The 20315-nt window shown below is 45.4% G+C and overlaps 1 protein-coding gene across 1 annotated transcript in view; it reads right to left on the bottom strand.

Annotated features, from left to right (window-relative positions):
• The window catches only part of PTPN5 (protein tyrosine phosphatase non-receptor type 5), a 542249-nt gene that overhangs the window by 87511 nt on the left and 434423 nt on the right, over window positions 1-20315 (bottom strand). The gene's annotated exons all lie outside the window — the stretch shown is intronic.

Raw genomic sequence — 20315 nt, 5'->3', positions numbered from 1 at the left:
ATAAGCATTTGGTGGATTGGAACACCATTGATGACGCGTTATTTTTAGAAGTTAGCGTCCCCACCGGTGCTCTAAAACGTTGAACCTGGCCCTGACTCTTCTCTTTTAAATACAGGAAACTTACCACCGCCTTTCAATAAAATAGTTTCAGGGCTCACCTGTGCTACTTTTTTTTTACAAAATTAACAGCAGGGGCAAGAGGTGACTTATTTGGGTAACATCAGCTAGATGATGCCCTCAGGTGCTGTGACCAAGTCATTGCAGTACGAGTCAATAGTTGAGCATCAAGTGCAACTTCCTGTAATTCTGGAGAGGATCACGGTTGTTGTGGAGAAAAACCTAGATAAATAGATGTAGACGCAGGCTGAGCTGTCAAACAAAATCAACGAGCCGTGGCATTCTTAGGTAACGCTTCTCCCTTCCTCAAGTTCTAGCCCAAGGTGTCCAGATTTAGAAACATTTTCATGGACTGAATCAAGCTTACCTCAGACAACTAGGAGAGAGTGGGATGTCCAGTGTTAAAGTAAGGGCCTGGTGGTGGTATTCTCTTGGACCACCCTGAAAGTATGGTCCACATGAAGTGTTCGTATCTGTAGTTCACACAAATCACAAACTGAAACCCCCAAACTAAACATGTTTCTAAATCTTTTTATTGAGTTTTAACATGTAAACAATCATCGAGAGCGACTGTTGCCCCCACCTCTGTAAGCCTGGAAATGTCCCTCATCCATGAAGATCGAATCTCATTTCCTTGACCCGCCTGTCCAACTCTTCTCCAATCAGCAAGCCCCTCCGCATACTCTCCTCTGGTCCCAGTGAGGTCAACACATCCATGCCCCTGTCTCTTCGCCATGGCTTCCCCACCTTCTCCCATTTTTAGGGGCATTCAGGTCCTGCATATACCTGTTTCTCTGCCATCATACACCAATCCATGTCCTCTGCCCATGCTTGAAGGTCCAGCGCATCATGTGCCCCCAACTTCTGGCAATGTTCCTCTTAGCCACTGCCAGTCCCACCGTTAGCAGCAGGTTGGTGTACTGCAGAGGATCCGCATCCCCCCACACGTTTACTATCAGCCTCTTGACATTATTTTCTACTTTTCACCCGCTATCCAGTAGGGCTGTATTCTCTCAGAAGACCACACAGTGTGCAGGAAATTCCCCACCTCCTCGCATCCCCTGCTGCACCCACCGGAGTCCGCCCCTCCCATTTTATAGAGGACTACCATGGTATGGTATGCCCTGTACAGCAAACGCAGCGGCACCAGACGGAACCCAGCCCTTATCGCTATCATCCTCGGGCCTGGATGCCTACTCCCACTCTCAAACCTCAAGTGAGTTGATGTATCTTTCCCAGTCAGTCCTTAGCTTTGTCCTTCTCTCCGGCGAATTGGACATTATTTTCCTGTATTTTAGGGAGACTGCTTTCTTAGTTAATGGTTCCCCTAGCACCCTTTCTTCCAGGGATGAGGAGTCTTTGATCATATCTTTGTTAGTGATGTGTGCCGTCAGGGCGTGTCGTACTTACAGGTAAAAGAACACCTCAATTTCCACCTAGCTATATTCCTGCCAGAGTGTCTCCAGTGACTTCAGTCCTTGCATATCCCAGACGTTGCCCAGTGTGTATATACCAATCGTATTCCATGGACGAAGGCCTTCCAATCTGCCCTCCTCCTTCAGAGCATCACTGTCCCATAGGGGTGTTTCCCTAGTCAGTTTCTGCCCCAGCCTAGGTATCACATGGCCTGTGTCCAGACCCTGGTGACCCTGGTGACTGTGTGTGTGCTGTGGGAGCCGGCTCTGCTGTCGGTATCTATAGAGAACTGTCAGTTATCCCCTACTGCACATTGTGTGTCTGACTACCCGCAACGCGGGTTGTGCAAGCAGTACTTAGACCCAGTCATTAGCAAAAATCAGCTGCACCGACGATAGTATCTCTGGACATCCGGGAGGGCTATCCCTTGTCGTATACTCCCCTTATAATTTTTGCCATTCCTATGCAGGGTACCTTGCCATTCCACAACAAGAGCCTCACCTCACTCTCCAATAGCCGGAGGAAAGTCTCCAGCACCCTATATGGAGTATTCTTTGGCACATAAACTCAGCAATTTGATAATTTTATACATTGCTGCCCTTCCGAAGAGAGACAAGGGCAGAGTCCTCCAAAATGTAACATAATTCCTGAACTGATCCAGGTGGTAATATAGATTACCCTTGATGAATTGTTCCTCATTTCTTGTCACACAGATGCCCAGGTACTGATAGTCCTTAAGCGTGGTCTGAAGTGCCAGGCCTCTAGGAATTGCCTCTTCACCTCTAGACAGTGGGTAGAGGTAGGACTTCTCCCAGTTGATGGAGTATCTAGTATACGGGCCAAAGATTTGGGATATATGTAAGAGTCTCAGTATCGTGGTGTCTGGCTAGGCCACGTAAAGGAGCACATCATCTGCAAAAAGTGAGATTATTTCATCTCAAGATGCATCCCACCTCAGCCCGGCACCAGCCCATCCTTCTGGATCCATGCCACAAGAGGCTCTAGGGCCACAGCAAAAAGCACTGGTGACAAAGAGCATGCCTGTCTCGTCCCCTTGTGAAGCTGAAAAGCTTCCGAGTGCTCCTCATTTACTCTGACCCGTGCCACGGTTTGACTACACAGTAAAATGGCCTTCTTCTGGCATTCTTGGCCAAACCTCAATTGCTCAAGGACCCCAAACATAAAGGACCACTCCAGGGAGGTAAAAGCCATTTTTGCATCATGGGACAGAATCAAAGTTGATTATGAGGTCACTCCACATAGACCATACAGCCAAAGAGTCTTCGCAGATTAAGTCTGGTTCCCTTGCTGGGCATGAACCCCAACTGGTGGGGGTGTACCAAGTCAAGCGCCACCCCTTTCAATCTAGTAGGCAGCAGAATTGCCAGTATAGCTTTGGCATTCAACAGTGACATTGGCCGTTATGAGGCTGCATTTATACTGGGGTTTGCCCTTCTTCAGAATCGTCACTATGGTTGCCAGGATCTGATCGAACAGAAGGATGCCACACTACCTAGTCTCTCAAACATCAGGAGATGAGGCGCCACCTTCCCCACCACCCCTTTGTATAGCTCAAAGGTCAGACCATTCAGTCCCGCTGCTTTGCCAGAATGTACTCTCCTGGTTGCCTGCTCGATCTCCCTAGAGGAGAAATCAGTGTCCAGCATCTGTCTGTTTTGTGGCGAGAGCACTGGGAGTTCTATGTCCTCTAAAAACTCTCAAACATCTGCCTGTGATTGGGCCTGGGAGGAGGTGTACAATCTGCCGTAGAACTCAGCAAAAGTCTTCCCAAGTCTCTATTCATTGTGGCTCGGTCCCCAGTCTCCGTTTCCACTGCTGCCACCCAATTCCCTGCACAATCTCTAATAGCCTTCTGGATCCATTCCCTGTCTCATACAACCAGCACTGGGTGACCAAAAAAGCAAACGTGCCCTTCTTTTCGGTAAACACCCAAAATATCGATTCCAAAATATCGACTGCCCAGAATATCGAAGTTAAAATATAGAGTGGACAGAATATCGACTCTACAAAATATAGATAGGTCAGAATATCGAAATTGGGGTACAAAATATCGATTACCAAAATATAGACCTTAAAAATATAGATTACCAAAATATAGACCTTAAAAATATCGAATTTTAAAATATAGATTACCATAAGATCGAATTTTTTTTTGTGTTATGTGTGGTAGTATATGTGTTAAAATGATGTACTATTGTTGTAATGTATGTTTAATTTATTTAAACAAATTAATGTTATGTAATTTAATTATTGCGTAATTTAATTCCGTAGCGGGTTGTGGGTTTATAGGGGAATAGGGTGGGAAGTAATTTAATTATGGTTAATTAAATGTTAATTATATTTATATGTTTTGATAATTAATTAATTGATAATTAATTATTAATTGGTAATTTATTTTTATTAATTGGTAATTAATTTATATTAATTGATTAATTGATAATTATGTTAATTGTATTTGTTATTAATAGGAGCGGGTTGTGGGTTTGTAGGGGAATTGGGTGGGAAGTAAATTAATTGTAATAAAGTAAATAATTATTTTTTTATTTATGTGTATTGATAATTCATTGATAATTAATTAATAATTGGTAAGAAATTTGTAAAAATGGGTAAATAATTTGTATGAATTGCTAAATAATTTTTATTATTTGCAAAAATATTTTTATTAATTGATTAATTGATAATAATGTGAACTGTATTTTTTATTATTGGGAGTGGGTTGTGGGTTTGTAGGGGAATTGGGTGGGAAGTAAATTAATTGTAATAAAGTAAATATTAATTTTTGTATTTATGTGTATTGATAATTGATAATTAATTTGTAATTGGTAATTAATTATTATTAATTGGTATTCAATTTTTATCAATTAATAATTAATATTTTTAAATGGTAATTAATTGTTATTAATTGGTAATTATTTTTAATTAACTTTTTATCAGTATTGATAATTAATGTCATCTTATATTTAATTTATTTCATTACTTTCCCTACTTTTGCACTCTCTGGAGTGGGAATAGTAATTTTTACCTCTACGCTATCCAACGCTTTCCCTACTGTTGCACTGTTCGGAGTTGGAATAGAAATTTTTACCCCTACGCTATCCAACGTTTTCCCTACTGTTGCACTCACTGGAGTGGGAATAGTAATTTTTACCTCTACGCTATCCAACACTTTCCCTACTGTTGCACTCTCTGGAGTGGGAATAGTAATTTTTACCCCTACGCTATCCAACGTTTTCCCTACTGTTGCACTCTCTGGAGTGGGAATAGTAATTTTTACCCCTACGCTATCCAACGTTTTTCCTACTGTTGCACTCACTGGAGTGGGAATAGTAATTTTTACCCCTACGCTATCCAACGCTTTCCCTACTGTTGCACTCACTGGAGTGGGAATAGTAATTTTTACGCTCTCAGTATCCAACAAAATCACGACTTTTTTAAATTACTTATATTATGTTTACATTTTAAGCTATTTTATATTATATTATGTATGTTTTATTTAATTGTTTTTAATATTTAATTAATTTTATATTATTTTTAATACATTTAAAAAATTCGATATTTTGGCTAACTATATTTTGACAGTCTATATTTTGGAATCGATATTTTAGTACTTACCTGTTTGTAGATAGGGAGTCGATATTCTGTCCCTCGATATTTTAGTGTCGATTTTTTGTATAGTCGATATTTTGTCCCTCGATATTTAGTCACTGAACCCGTTGCTTGAGTTTCATTTGATGGACCAATCTGGCATCCGCCAAATTACCCACCCTAGTCTCCAGGCCTAGCACCTCGGATTCTAAGTGGCCCAAGTGTGCCCTCCTCTTCTTTTTATGCCCCCATCAGAGAAAGTGTGTGTATCCTTACCACCATCGTGCATGCCTCCCACATGGTGGACTCCGAAGTGCACTGAGACCCCGTTGTCGGCAAAGTATTCCTCAGTTATTTTTCATAAACTGTCTCTAATTTGTCTATCCTTCAGGTACCAAGGATCCAATACCCTCACCCTCCCCGCTTCGTCCCACAAGTTCCATTCATACTGGGGAGTGAACAAAATGCCCCTAGCTAGCACACTTGCTTTCCTGAATCTCCCCCCATACATGCATTGTGTCAATAAATAATCAATCCTTGAGAAGGAGTGGTGCGCTCCCCTCCTGAGTAGATGGTGTATTGTCTATCTAGAGGATAGTGTCCTGTCCAAATATCCAGCAGTCCCATAGCCACTGAAAACTGCACCCAGGGGCTCAGTCTATTTCTGGTGGACTCTGGCATAGAAGGTGTGTTGTCTATCTACAGGATAGTGTCCTAATCAATTATCAAGCAGTCCCATAGCCTTCGCAAACTGGGCCAAGGGGCTCTGCCTATTTTCCTCCGCTCATGTTATGAGTCTGTCTGTCTGCTCATCCATCACCATATCAAGGTCACCCCCCGGCGCCAGTAGCCCCAGCGACAGTAGCAAAGAGCCAACCTCTCGGAGGGTGGAGGCATGAAATTTTGGGGGCACATATAGTGAGCAAATATTCATCACTTTCCCAGCCCAGGTACTTGTGCAGACCACAAAGTGGCCTTGATAAGCAAGCCAGCTCTTACTGTGGGCATAGGGTGTATTCCTACAGATCAGGATCCCCACTCCTCTTGAGTCTGTAGTAAAGCCAGCATGGACCAGAACTCTGTACCCCTGTCTCTTCAGCACTTTGTAGGAGTTGCCTTGTAGATGAGTTTCCAGCAACAGCACTACATCCAGTCCCTGCCTTTTCAGATATCGTGTGACCACTCCCGTTTTTATTTTACTTCCCAGACCATTGACATTACAGAAAAGTACTTTCATTTTAGTGGTATGCATACTGGAGCTGTGTTGAAGTGGTGTGCACCCCACGGGGTCTGTCCAAAGGCGGGTGGGTTTGCTACACGCAGTGGGTCCTATCTACTTGGCTGTCTTTGAATAACCCTAAAATCTCCCCCACAACTCCACCCCCGCCGCCCTTCAGAGCAGGACACTATCTTGCTGCTCGTGAAACATGAAAAGTGCCTTTTGCCCCCCAAAACTTTCCAAACATTACTAGTTCTAACAATCAGAAGTGCCCCTCGCCAATCACAACACCACCCCCTCAAGTGTAATCATAGTGCTTCTCATCAGTGAACCAGTGTCATTGTCTAGCATTACCTCATGGTAGTCTCCCAGCTTCTCTGGTATCAGTCATGTCTGCTTAGGCCCGGATTCTCAAATCCGGGCCTAAGCGTCTTAGTCAATAGGTTATGGTCCTGCCGGGTCACCCCTCCCCCTCTGGACATGCATCAGACCCCCAACCGTCTTCCTGGGTCTCTCCTCATTCCCCCTCATACAGGGAGGCCTCTGGGAAATGTGGGTCACTGCGGTAAGTCTCTCGAGGGCTGACTCCCTTGACGGTGTGTGATTCCCCCAGCTTGTCGCTCTCCTGATCTGTTCGATCTGGCGCCTCTCGATCTCACCTCGCCAGTCTTCAACCTTTCAGCCACTCCCATACCTCAGATGGTGTGTTGAAGTGCCACGTTTTCCCTTCTGCCACCACTTGCCATTTGTCTGGAAAGAGCATCATGTATTTCAATTTCCTGTCCTTGAGCCAGCACTTCCGAAACTGCATCATAGTCGTTGTACCCTCAGGGTGAAATCCGGAAAGGCCAGACCGTCGCATTCTCACATGATAAATTATCCCGCAATCTTGCCACCTGGAGGATTGCATCCTGGTCTCTATTGTTGTAGATGCGTGCAATGAAAGTGCACAGCGGCACACCGAGACACAGCGGGGGACAGAGGCCCTGAGCACCTCATTCGAGAAGAACTTTGAAAGGAATAGTTTTCAGGACTTTAAGGATGGAGTCTTCCAACAACAGCTCTACAATGGAGCCCTCTGCTCTCTCAGGGATCCCTCATAGTACTCCATTTTCGTCTGTACACGATCATAGTCCTTCAACTGGCTGTCAACTTGCTCCTTAAGTTTCTGGACCTCCTCTCGCAGGGATGACAGTTTCTTGTCTATTGGCTGCATTTCCTCACCTGTTTTTCGCAGGTCCACTCCATAGTGATTGAGTCTCCATAGTGATTGAGTCTATTTTGCTTTCGAGGGAATTACATACCCCACTGGTGCCTCCATAATGTCCTTGAGTGTGCACTTCATCGGCCATCTCCTGTTGCACTACCTTCCCTTCTACCTCCACTGGCATGGTCAAATGGGTGAGGGGTGTCTAGGGACCACAGATATCGCCATTTTGCTTTGCTGGCTTGCCTTCCCCCCCTCATTGCAAACCATAGTGGCCCAGATATTCCCAGCCGCCACAGGGGAGTCCAGTGGTTGGTCTTGGGGTCACTGGAGCCTCCGGGATGAAAAGGGAGCATCAATCACCGCCGCCTGCCCGATAGTGTAGGAATTGTCAGCGCTCAAGCTTATCCATTCCTCTGCAGTCTGTCAGTTTTACTGTCCCCCATCCCTCATGGATAGTCTGTCTCAAAGCTGCAGGGTTCGCCTTTCTCATGCACCGCATCACACAGAAATAAAGGGAGAGGCTCAACTTGACAGCCAGCCATTTTCCAGCCCCCGCTGCAGCCAGTGGCTCAAGCCTGGCCATTCCCCCCGCTCTCAGCAAGTCCCTCGCTAGAGCCCTCATGCCCCACAGCCCCACAGCCCCAGAAGACCAGGACCCGCTCTACCTATCACCCCGCAGCAGCAGGTTTCCAAGCACTGGGTGGGGCCCTCACCTCCTCCAGGCCTCACTAAAGTTTTCAGGGCCCCCTTCCCTCATCCCAGACAGGCAGGCGGGCATGAGGATGCTCTCTCCCAGCACCCCTTATGGCAGTGCAAAGAGAGGAGGGGGAAGCACTGACTACAGACATCGCACCAGCCTTGTGAAAGTCTTCCTTCGGGCCTCCTTAACATGCATCTTCCTGTCTTCCGGGGTTTCTGCCCTGCTGGAGGGGGACCTGTCACTCACAGCCTTAACTTGCTGGTGGGTGCCAGCATCTAGGTGGGCCTCCCAGTGCCTGCTTCTTGGTTTGGGGCCACCCCTCCATCTAGTGGGCCATCAACGGCCAATGACATGCTGTACTGGGTAGGCCACTGTCAACCTTGCAATCCAGCAGGTCATGCTCCTGATCCCCCAGCCATAATAGGTCCCGCTGCTTTACAGTGTTTTTCCCTCTGGGGGCTACTTATGCTTTGGCCTCCTTCACACAGCCTGTGGTTCATCGATGGAGAATAGTACTGAGGATATTCTTGTGATTTTGGCTGGGGTGGTGGAGCTCTCTTAATGTGCAGCTATCTTGTTCAGCCACGCCCCCCAAACTAAACATGTTTTAACCACAGAAATATAGCAATTTTGGTTCTTGCATTTTATTTGTATCGCTGATGAATTTATACTGTTATTTATTTCACACATTGGCAGGTGTTGGACTAGGCCCTCTCTGGAGAGTCACCTCCAAATTTTGCATACACCCCTCCTGTTTTGTGAACCTGTTTTTGTTGGCCTTTAGGACTCTGCGCACTTTACCACTGCTATTCAGTGCTAAGCTGCTTGTGCTCTTTCCTTTAAACATGGTGAAATTGGCTTCCACCCAACTGGCATATTTAATTCACTTGTCAGTGTCTAGTAAAGTAGTACTACATGTTTCCAGGGCCTGTGAGTTCAATGCTACTAGTGGGCCTACAGCACTCCTTTTCCCACTCACTTCAGTAGCCCTTTAAACATGCCTCAGCTCTGCCACTGCAGCCCGCATGTTATGTTTTAACTACTATTTTGACCTGGCAAAATAAACCTTTTGCCATGCCTGAACATCCTTTTTAAATACATATATTTCACTCCTAGGGATAGGTCCAAAATAGCTCATAGGGCAGGGTGCAGTGTATTTAAAAGGTTGGGCATATACTTTTGAGTTTTACCTGACCTTGCAGTAAACAAATCAAATTAGGTTTTCATTACTGAAAGGCTTACTTTTCACAGGATACGATTGGGTTACCTTATTACATTTAATAAGTAATAACTTTCAATTGGGAGAAGGTAGGAATATTGAGTTTGGTGTCTAAACAATTGTAATGTAACACCCTCTTTAATGGTAAAGTCAGATATTAAGTAACAATTCTGAATATGCTACTTTTAGAAAGTTAGTATTTTCTTGCTCCAACCATTTGGTGCTTGCAGCCTGTATCCTGGGTCACATGATTAAGTGTAACTGGCAGTCGGAATGTGTGTTTGGCTCCCATACATGAGACAAAGGGGTGAAAGGTGTTGGCAGGATGGGCCTTCTCTGACTTGATAGGTGGGTAGAGCTGGATGCCGATGTGGTGGAGTCTTTCGATCAGCGTGTGGTGGGATATGGTGTCAAAGGCTGCTGAGAGGTCGAGGAGGACCACAGCTGCTGTTTCTCCTCGGTCAAGGGCGGTTTGGATGTCGTCGGTGGCTGCGATCAGGGCGGTTTCGGTGCTGTGATTGCTGCAGAAGCCAGATTGGGAGGCGCTGAGTAGCTGGTTCTGCTCCAGGTGTGTCATGAGTTGATTGATGTGGATCTTTTGTAGGCCATGGCAGAGTTCGCAGAGTTATGCTATGTGGAACTCCACAAAGTGACCAAAAAACGATGCCGCTCTACGTGGAGTTCCGCAAGCGTTTGAGTGTTTTACGTCACGCCGTTTGGGCTGATTTTTAGTGCCGGGTGTTTGTCCCACGCTGGAAAATCAGCACGAATGGCACCATGTGCGGCATAAGAGAAGACTGATTCTTTCAGCCTCTCAAGTAGATGTTCTACTCGAGTGGCAGCTTCCTCAACGCGAATAGATGGTTTCTCAACGCGAGCGGACATGACCATCCGCGACCGCCTGCATTAGTATCTCACTGGGAGGTGGTCCTGCGTTGGATTTCCTTCACTCACCCTCACCAATATAATGTTGGTGAATGAGGAAAAACTCTGATTCGCTTTGTGGTGCGGAGTTTTTTGGAACTCCGCATACTCACTGCCCATGCCTAATATTTTTCAGTAGCTTGGCTGGAAATGGGAGGATGGAGATTGGGCAGTAGTTTATGAGTTTGCTGGGGTCAGTGAAGAGTTTTGTGAGTAGTGGTTTGACTTTGGCATGTTTCGAGACAACAGGAAATGTTGCAGTGGTGATAGTAGTGATGTGAGTTCCTGGCCGATCCTTTGGTTTCTGACGTTTAAGATGGGTGCTCCTGAGTGGATGGATTTCATGGTGTAGGTGGTGTCCTGGTTGGAGAGGATGTTCCTGGTGGTCAGTGTGTGGCTGGTGTCAGTTACGGTGGTGGCGTATCTTTCTAGGAAGTCTGTAGGTGTGGGCTGGGGATCGAAGTTTCTGTAGATGGTTGCGGTCTTGCTATGGAAGAAGTGGGCGAGGTTGTTGCACAACGTCGGTGAGGGTATGATGTTGTTTTCGCTGGCAGCCGACTTAGAGAAATCCTTAACAATGTTGAAAAGTTAAGTTCCTTGGTGTTGTTGGCATTGGTTTTGATTTGTGAGGCTGTCTTCTTTGTTGCCCTCAGCAGGCGGTGTAGAGGTTGAGGGAGATCATGAAGGTTGCCCTGTCGGAGGTGTCTTTGCTGGCGCACCATCTCCTCTCCAACTGTATGTTGTCCCATTTCACTGTTCTGAGTTATTGGGTGTGCCAGCTGGCCTTTTTGGAGGATTTTCTCTAGCTGTTGCTCTTGATGGGAAAGATGCTGTTCGAGGTTGGTGGTAGTAACAGGGTTGGAGCTGTTGAGGGCGTCCGTCGAGGTGTTCTCTGAGATTTTGTTCCACCTCTGGTGGGGGATGTTGGTCATCTTGGGAGTGGCAATGTGGGGGCTAAAGATGCTGAAGTGGATGATGGATTGATCGGTCCATGTGAGTTCTGTGACATGGCTGTATTTGACGCAGTTGTTGGACATGAAAATTGGATCTTGCGTGTGTTCTGAGGCGTGTTTAGGGTTGTGGATGGTTTGAGTCAATCCGAGGTTGTTCATTTTGTTAAGGAGATGTGCAATGTTTTTGCTGTTGTGCTCCTTGATAGGAAAATGTAGGTCACTGAGAAAGATGTAATCCTTGGAGTCTAAGGCTAGAGGTGCAATAAAGTCTGCAATGGTGTTGTAGAAGCTGGAGTGCTGGCCTGGGGGTCAGTATTCAAGGGTGCCTCTGATGGTTGTCTTGTCATGCGGGTGAAGCTTGAAGTTGAGATGTTCCATGGGGGTGGTGGTGTTGTCGGTGGTGGTACACAGTAGGGTCTCTTTGATGATGAAGGCTGTTCCTCCTCCCGGCTTGTTGGTGCAGTCCTGGTGAGTGATTTTATATCTGTCGGGGATTGCTGTGGCAATGTCAGGGGTGGATGTGGGATTGAGCCAGGTCTCAGTGAGGAAGATGATGTTGGGCGCGAAGGTGGTAATGAGGTCTCATAATTCAGCGGAATGCTTGCCTAGTGAGCCTGTTGAGAAGGGCACATGCAAGTTTGTATTTCTGTTCAGGTGGTGTCTGTGGTGTGTTTGGGGTTGGGCTGGTGTGTGTGCAGTGGCAGTGGGTGCAGGTGAAAGGTCCTACCGTGGTGTGTGGGTCAGCGCAGTAGCAGTGTTAATTGCAGCATCTGGGTTCAAAGGTGTAGAGCTCGGCGATTTGGGGCAGTAGGGCCAAGGGTTGTGGCGCTGGCCACGGTCTAGGCACAAAGGTGTACAGTTGGGTTTGCCTTTGGCATGCCAGCATGCCAGCAGCACAGCAGCGCTGCAGCCTGTATTAAGTAGGTCCTGGGGTGGGCGGGGCTTTTGTTGGTGGGAAGAATGATGAGTGGGAAAACTCAGTTGAGAAAACCCCAGCAGAAAAACCCGGGCAGCAGCAGTGTCACTCACTGGATCAGTCTGGAACAAGCAGGAACTGGAGGCCTCAGGCAAGTGGCAAGCAAGATGTCCAGGTGCCTACTGATGTGGTCATACTGTGGGCCTAAGTCCTAGGGTGGGTGGGGCTTCTGTTGGCGGGATGAACGGTGGGTGGGAAAACCCGGCCATAGCCAAGAGGCAAGCTAGGTGTCCAGGTGCTTACTCTCCAACCTCACTGAACCCTGCACCTTGACTCTAACTACTGTAAGTCCTGCCCCCTCAAGTGGTGTCACCCCAGTCCTGGACTCTTGGAAATGAGCCTGACAGTTCTCTACCAGCCCAGAAGTGGTCTTTTGGGCAGGACCAAAGCAGTGCGATGCATCTCCTCGCTGCTCTACAGCAAAACTGTTGCTGCACAACGCATCACCGACGCAGGACCATGTAGCTCTTCGGAATCACCACTGCACAATGCCGCTGGATGCAGGACCACGCATTGCAGCCCCTCAATTCCTCAGAACCGCCACTGTGTAACTCATCCTCGATGCAGGACATCGTATCGCAGCCCTGCAGCTCCCAAGAGCTGCTGCTGTGTGAGGCATCCACTATGTGGGATCTTGCACTCATTCTCAGCGGGCCTAAGTTGGTCCTTGTATTCTGCCAGAACTCCATTGTGGTCGGCCTGAACTTGTGGCTGTGTCTCGTTCCAGGGCAATCAGATAACCACAGTTGGCGCTTTGTATTTTTGAGCACTATTTTTATCTACTCCATTAAAATTGCATACCTCTGGTTCCACTAATTAGATTTTTGTCATTTTAGTGTCAAATAATTGATTAAAATGTACTCTATTTTTCTAAATTGGTGTGAGTTTTTGTTCTTGTGTCTTCTTGCTTTATTTCTGTTGAAGTGCTTCATAAATTCTTTACACATTGCCTCTAAGCTTAGCTTGATTGCGTTTGTGCCAAGCTACCAGAGGGTTAAGAACAGGTTGCGTAATATTGAGTACAAATTGGACTAAGACATTGACTGTATATATTGTATAAACTATCCTGTTTTTAAATTACTTTTTACAATGCATTTATGAGAATTCTTCTATGCTATCCATTTTAAAATAGCTCTTGTGGATAAATAATTATCCAAATAAAGATGTTTGATGATTGATTGATTGATTGATTGATTGATTGATTGATTGATTGATTGATTGACTGATTGAAGAACAGGTTAATTTGAGAACTATGGTAGCTGCTTGAGTAGGGTCCCCCTCAACCATAGCCCAATTTCCTACAGACTGTATTATATATTTGTGCGTGTTTTGCAAACACGATGTGTTTATGCTGGTTTGTGGTTGGAAATGTGTGACAGGCATAGTTGAGAGAAAAATAGAAAAAGTCATTGAAATAATTCTCTTTGCACAACTGTGTTATAGTCATGAGTTTAAGTTGGGTGCCTAGGACATGGAAGAGCATGCTATGGATTCTTGGGAAGAAACTATGCTGTACTGACTGGCATCACAGAATCATAATTTTTATAGGTTTAAACTAGTTTACGATTATCCGATTGCTTTTAGGAACTGGGATTTGGAGATAACAGTTTGGTTTCTTTCTAAGGCTCTACATAGAACTGGTTAAAGCCATTGTTTAAACTTTTTTAATGACAAGATGTAGGTATAATTTGTGCTGAATTCGATACATGTTGAACCACCAAATGTATTGAGGTGTCTGTAATGTTTTACTCATTTGGAACTTACTTTTATCAATGATATGGATAGTGTCTGAAGGGGTCAAGATGTTGTTATCTATCATGTGGTTTATGGAGTTGGCAGTGTCAACTCCAATACCCCAGGGTAGTTGGCGACCAAGGTCAAGACTTCAAGTTGAACATACAAAAGCAGGATTACAACCCTGGTTCAGCACACTGATAGAAGAACTTGAGATGTCAAGGCTCCGGCTGCTCTCTTCCAAGGATGTGGAATACAGATTGTTCAAGTTACATCCCTTCTCCATTTCTTACAATGATGAAGAGCTGGAAGCAAGACCTCACTGCAGTATAGACACCCCACCTAAAGAGATAACCATCTACTTCCAATCCCTGTCATAGCAATGACACATCTCCTCCTCTGCTCCTATTCTATTCTCTATCTTTCCACCTCATCTATAATCTACAATATCAACCCTTTATTCACTGTCATCCCCACTGTAAACTTTTATTTACGCGTCTGTCTTACTATAATTTTAACCTGCTTCGTACATTCTTTTCTTGTTCATGCTAAGATTGTCCCCAGGAGGTGCTTAACTCTGACATTGAAATACGCGTTGTTTTGGCACCTGAGATGGAGATGGGAAGTTGTGAAGTAGCTTATTCAGTTGAAAACTTTACATTTGTGTAACTCTTGAAGACCATTTCTCCTCTTCTTACCAGCTCAGCGAGGCACTTGTTTGCATTCGTGCGAATTCTGTCATGTGATTATGTGATTTATACTAGATACCTGTACATAATAGAGCATAAATCTGACCCTGCCACTACTCGGAACGTTTGTCCCCACCAATGATTTCAATTTATTCTATGACTCACAGACTTTAAATTATTCTCTTTTTCGAAACTCTTTCAGACTCTAACAAACATGAAGTGAAGTTTTCTTCACTGATCAGGTCAGACAGCATAGAGCAGCTCATTTTGAAATGTGAGTCACTTTGGGATTATTATGTACTTTTTAGTTACAAACTACAAAATATGTTGGAATGGGTAGAAGACTGGGTGGGTCCTGGGAACTAAAAAGTAGTGGTGGGAGTGATAGCCATGATATTAGAGCAGGAAGCTTGGAAGGGACAGGATGGTTTCCTATGTCTCGGTAGAAACCCTAAGTGTGTTGAAAGAGGTGTACTTGTTTAGAAATATTGGGTCCTTCTGTGAGCATCATCGGACAATAACCAGGGGTATTCCAATTGCAAAGAGGACAATAGACAAGTGTGAACATACTTTTCAATCTCCTTCTTTGATGGCTTGCAGAAAAGAGATGCCAAACTCCCCCTTTCCCTTTTTATCCTCTTTTCCATCATCCTCCATTGGGATGAGCTGTGGTTCAAGTTGGTAGCCTTCCTAAGTTCTTTTCTGGTTGTGAATGTGGGAATAGAACAGGTAAATGGGATCTGAACATTCAAAGTGCAGTAAGTCCCCCGCAAAAGGGGCCTCCTGCTCATAATATTTATCATGTGAAAGACAGTGTGTGGAGAATTGGATAAACTGAACAAAATGTGATAAAGCCAAGTCATTTCAGTTACCTCTGATATTGAGAATTTGACTAAAATAGCTCAAGGACAAACCCACTCCAGAGCGTGGCTAACCTGGAATGAGAAAGTCATGAAGCACCTTTACAGTTTCGGGGTCTTGAAGACATCCAATAAAAACTAAGACACCAAATTAGCAATCTGGGGGTTAGGGTGCAAACGTATGTCCATACTGCATTGCTTCCTCCATCCATTTTTTGCACAACTGACAAATGATATCCCTGATGGAATGGACGAGAGAGAGTAGTCATACTAGATGTCCTGAGATTTCCTACTCTAGCAGGTGATGCAGAAGGTACTGTGTAGGTTACACACGGAAACGGTGCACTGCCTGTTGAAGAGCTGGCTCGTGGAGCACAGCCAACACAGCCAGTAGCAGCATGACAAATGGCAGTGTGACTGACCACAATATAACAAGCTCAAAAGCAAGCCAAGAGGTTGACACAACCCCGCATTTGCCACCTTTAGTCTGGTGTTTATCATTCCCTCATCAGTCCTAGGCTCATTTGGTGTGGTCTGGCATGCAGTCTAATTAGCCAGGAGAATCTGAGATAGACAGCTGAACAAAGGTCTGGAGTCCCCAAACGTGGGCCCTGATCCAATAGAAGGGTACCTTCTCATGGTGATAAGGATAGTGATGACTCCAATGAACTTTCCCATGTTCAGGCCAATGCTCTCTGCTTTGTAACAGAACACAGGCCTCAGCGGATGGGCAATTCCACCATGCATGTACCATGATCGACATCTTGTCTGTAAAGCATCACCTCTCAATTACCCAACATGTGATAGAACCCACAGAAATTCATAAAGGAATGGCAAAATGTCTTTGAATACTAATTGGTTACATCGGAAAGGGAGGGGGTCAGGCCTTTGTAAATCGAGGGAAGGACTGCAATCAAATATAAATAAACACTAACCCTGGGCGTAGTTCGCGAAGTAGCACTTCGCGAAGCTACGTAAAGTGCAGTTCGCACTACGCGAGCTACGCGTAGCACTTCGCGAACTGCGTAGTACCTTGTTCGCACTGTGCCAGATGTCGTTTTCAATGATTGCACAGTGCGGACAAGCAACTGGCACTGTGCAATCATTGAAAATGGCATCTTGCACAGTGCGAGCTGTAGTTTTCTGCTGTTCGAGTAGATTTTTACTCGAGTGGCAGCTTTCTCAACGCGAACTGGTAGTTTCTCATCGCGAGCGGTCGCGAGCATACGCGACCACTCGCAATGAGAAACCTGACCTCTTCGCGTTTGGAATCTCGCCGGGAGGTTTATTTTCCATGCTCGCGATCGCCAACCTGATGTTGCTGATCGCGAACAAGGAAAAAGTCTCGCCGGGATGTCATTTTGCTTGCTCGCGGTCACCAACTTGATGTTGAGGACCGCGAGCAAGCAAAAAATGACCGCAGCACTACGCAACACTACGCTACGCGTGTTCGCACTGTGCTACGTGCAATTCGCGTAGTGCGAAGTAGCGCGAACTTCGCAAACTACGCGAGCGTAGCGTAGTGCTTTGCCCAGGCTTAATAAACACCCTGCTCTGTAAGATTTTAAATCGGAATTGACCAGGATTCTCCAAAAGATCAATTCTGATAACCAGTTATTGAACAGCTACAACATAATTTTTGTATTCAGTTCTTTTTCTTATATCAATTATGTTTGGAAATTTGTTCTTGCAGATTATAAAACCCCTTATTATGCTGAGGTAGACAGTAATATTTGTCTATATTATGTCATTTCATGCCCATCAATGAACAGCTCCAACAGTGGATTCAACACTGAAGAAATTAACATTGATAAGGCTTTGCAAACCATTTAGAGACAGCACTTGATGGCATTGCATCAGGCCAGGAAGGATGTTTTTTCACAGATAAAGTAGGAAAATGTGTGCAGTCCCAGCAGTAGAAGGCACTAAATGTTCTAGAATTATACCCACTTGTCAAAGTCTTGGAAGACCTCATAAACCGATAGAGGGGGCTGAAACACACCTTTTTTCTCAATTTCTTTTTATTGATTTTCATCAGCATGAAAGAAAAAGCAGTCATGCAAATTTTAGCTATTCAGTTACATATTCATCATAATAAGATTACTATTACCATTGAAACATTGCAACCCCATTCAATCGCTCCCTCCCACTTCCCCCATTGTGCACTTGGTGTTGACATATGTTGGTGGTATAGGCAAAGTGAGATACCGTTTTTTTTGGTGGGGACAAACGTTCCTAATCAGGCTGGAATACGTCAAAGCCAGTTATGTGAGCCAGAGTCCTATTGCATGGTCATCTTGTATAATAGGTTTCGTGACAGGGGTGCTAACAAACAGTAGAGCAAGTTTCCTCTTCTAGGGGGTCCCAGCTGGTGTTCCCAGTGGAGAGGGACCCAGGTGTTCCACACTATCCGCCAGTGCTTCTCAGGCCCTGGCCATATCCAATGACCCCTGGCCACATCTAGCTTCCCTTAGCAGCACTGCCCTTTCATAGCCCGCCAACCACTCTAGTTCCCTTCACCATACAATCACCCAGGGGCCACTCTGAGCCTTCCAGTTATGTGTGATTTCTTGCTTTTCAAGAAGGAAAGCTAGGTCTTTAAATCTGCTTGTGGCTTTGGTTTTAGCAGTGTGAGGAATCTAGCTTAAAGGCAGTGTTGTGAGGTGCATGGGACCTCTCTCAATGACCTCAGAAAGCACACCAGTCATTTCCTCCCAATAGGAGGTAAGCATCGAGCAAGACCAAAACATATGTATACATTCTGCTCCCTTCTCTCCACACCTCGTACATTTGACACTTGATGTGTTAAAATATCTATGAAGCTGTCCAAGAGTGATATATGCCCTGTGTATTAAGTAAAAATGTATACGTTCAAAGCAGGCATTCCTCAACACTTCGGGTACTCTGTCCAATATTGCTTGCCGATCCTTGTCTGGTATGGGGTTCCCAAGATCTTCTTCCCACGGTGTTAGGAGGGCAGTCAGGGGCAGCAGCATATCCCCCCTTGTCATTCTATATAAGCACGTTACGGCCTTTAATGTCCCAGAGGATGTAACAATATATTGGCAGGTCTTCTGGTGTGGTGGTTCTACCATACCTGTGCCCCACTGCTTACATACCGCATTCATCACAGCTCTGTGTAATAAGAAGTGTCCCCTGGGCAGGTCATGTTCCGCCTGGAATTCTTCACATGGGAGGAATGCCTCAGTCCTGATCAAGTCACCCCGCATGGATGTCCCCTCGGCTACCCACTTCACCAAGTCTCCCCATTCACCACTGTGTGGTAGAACTTCTAAGAGTATCATAGGTATATCCGGGGAGTATGGGACTCTCGCAGCACTCAGAATTTTGCGGTATCCACTGTGCTAGGGCACTTAAGAGTTATAAGCACCTGGATCAGTCTGTGGGCGTCCGGGAAATTTGGTCCCGACTCACGCCCTGGTGTCAGTCTGCCCACCGCCCTCTGTGTCAGCCACTGGAGTTGTGCTACCAGATAATAGGACTCAAGGTCAGGGGCAGCTAGCCCTCCGTCACTCACAGGTCTTTGCAGGATAGTGTGGAAATATGGATTTTTCTGATCAGTTATGTCCCCTATCTTGGACCCCAACGGTTTCATGTATGAATCACAAGTACATGTATGTTCCCTCCAGTTCCAGTTATGAAGACGCAAACACATGTGCGTCCACCGTCAACATGTCCTCTTTCAGATCCGCCATGAATAGGCTGGATATTCCATTCCTAAGTATGAAAGGCCACCGGCTTTATATGGTTCACTTATGCCATTTTACAGTCCAGGCAAATAGGCCCTGATTCTGTCATCAAGCTTTTCTTGCCTTCTGCCTCTGAAAGCTCCAGTCTGAGCCTGCATCTGTGACCATGAACTTTGTCTCATTCCCTGCGCGGCTCACGATGCCTGACATCAGCCTGTTGCCTGCCAAAAAACTGTATTTCACCTTCGAAATTATCTGCTCCGCTCCCTGCCCTATGCATTCCTGTCTAGTAGTTTAAGTAAACATTCTTCCAGCTACCGAGCAAAGGCCCGGCTTCTCTGTCTTTATGCAAGTAATTCATAGCCCTATTATTATGGAAGACTTCTGCCCTCGCATCTAGTGTAGACACTTAGACGCTTGTACACGCACTAACAGTCAGTATAGTCAGTATAGAATAAGATTCTGCTCTAAGAGACCTCTCTTTTGGATAACATAGTTCTTTAAACATAGGATGTTAGATATGATTTGGGATTAGGTTGACTTGACCCTCCAGACATCTGTCGCCACATGTAGAGCTAAATGTCAAGTCCCCTTCACCCCCTAGTTGCACGTCAATCACACGTCATGCTGCTGTGCGCGCATTTCTGCCAAGTATTTCTGCTGACATTGCGAAATTCCTTCATGGAACCACCCCATTATGACGTCACACCTAATGACGTTCTTTAGTTACACCCAGTTACGCCTACTTTTGCTACGCATGTATCTTTTATCTTCACTGTCAATTGTTACGCCTCCTGCATTTGCTTCACTGTAATGCCTATTGTATAAAAGTGTTTACTTATCAATAAAGTATGTACTCCACTTCCTGAACCTCTGTGGTGATGGAACTTGGAGTCAACGATTCGAATCGTCCATTGGAATAAAGCCCATTCCGAACCTCTAATACCACGGATTCTGCCTCTTATTTTACTGAGCTATTTTT

Source organism: Triturus cristatus, chromosome 3_1, assembly GCF_964204655.1.
Source record: "Triturus cristatus chromosome 3_1, aTriCri1.1, whole genome shotgun sequence".
NCBI lineage: Eukaryota > Metazoa > Chordata > Amphibia > Caudata > Salamandridae > Triturus > Triturus cristatus.
The sequence above is the reverse complement of the archived record's forward strand: the minus strand, read 5'-3'. Positions and strand labels throughout refer to the sequence as shown.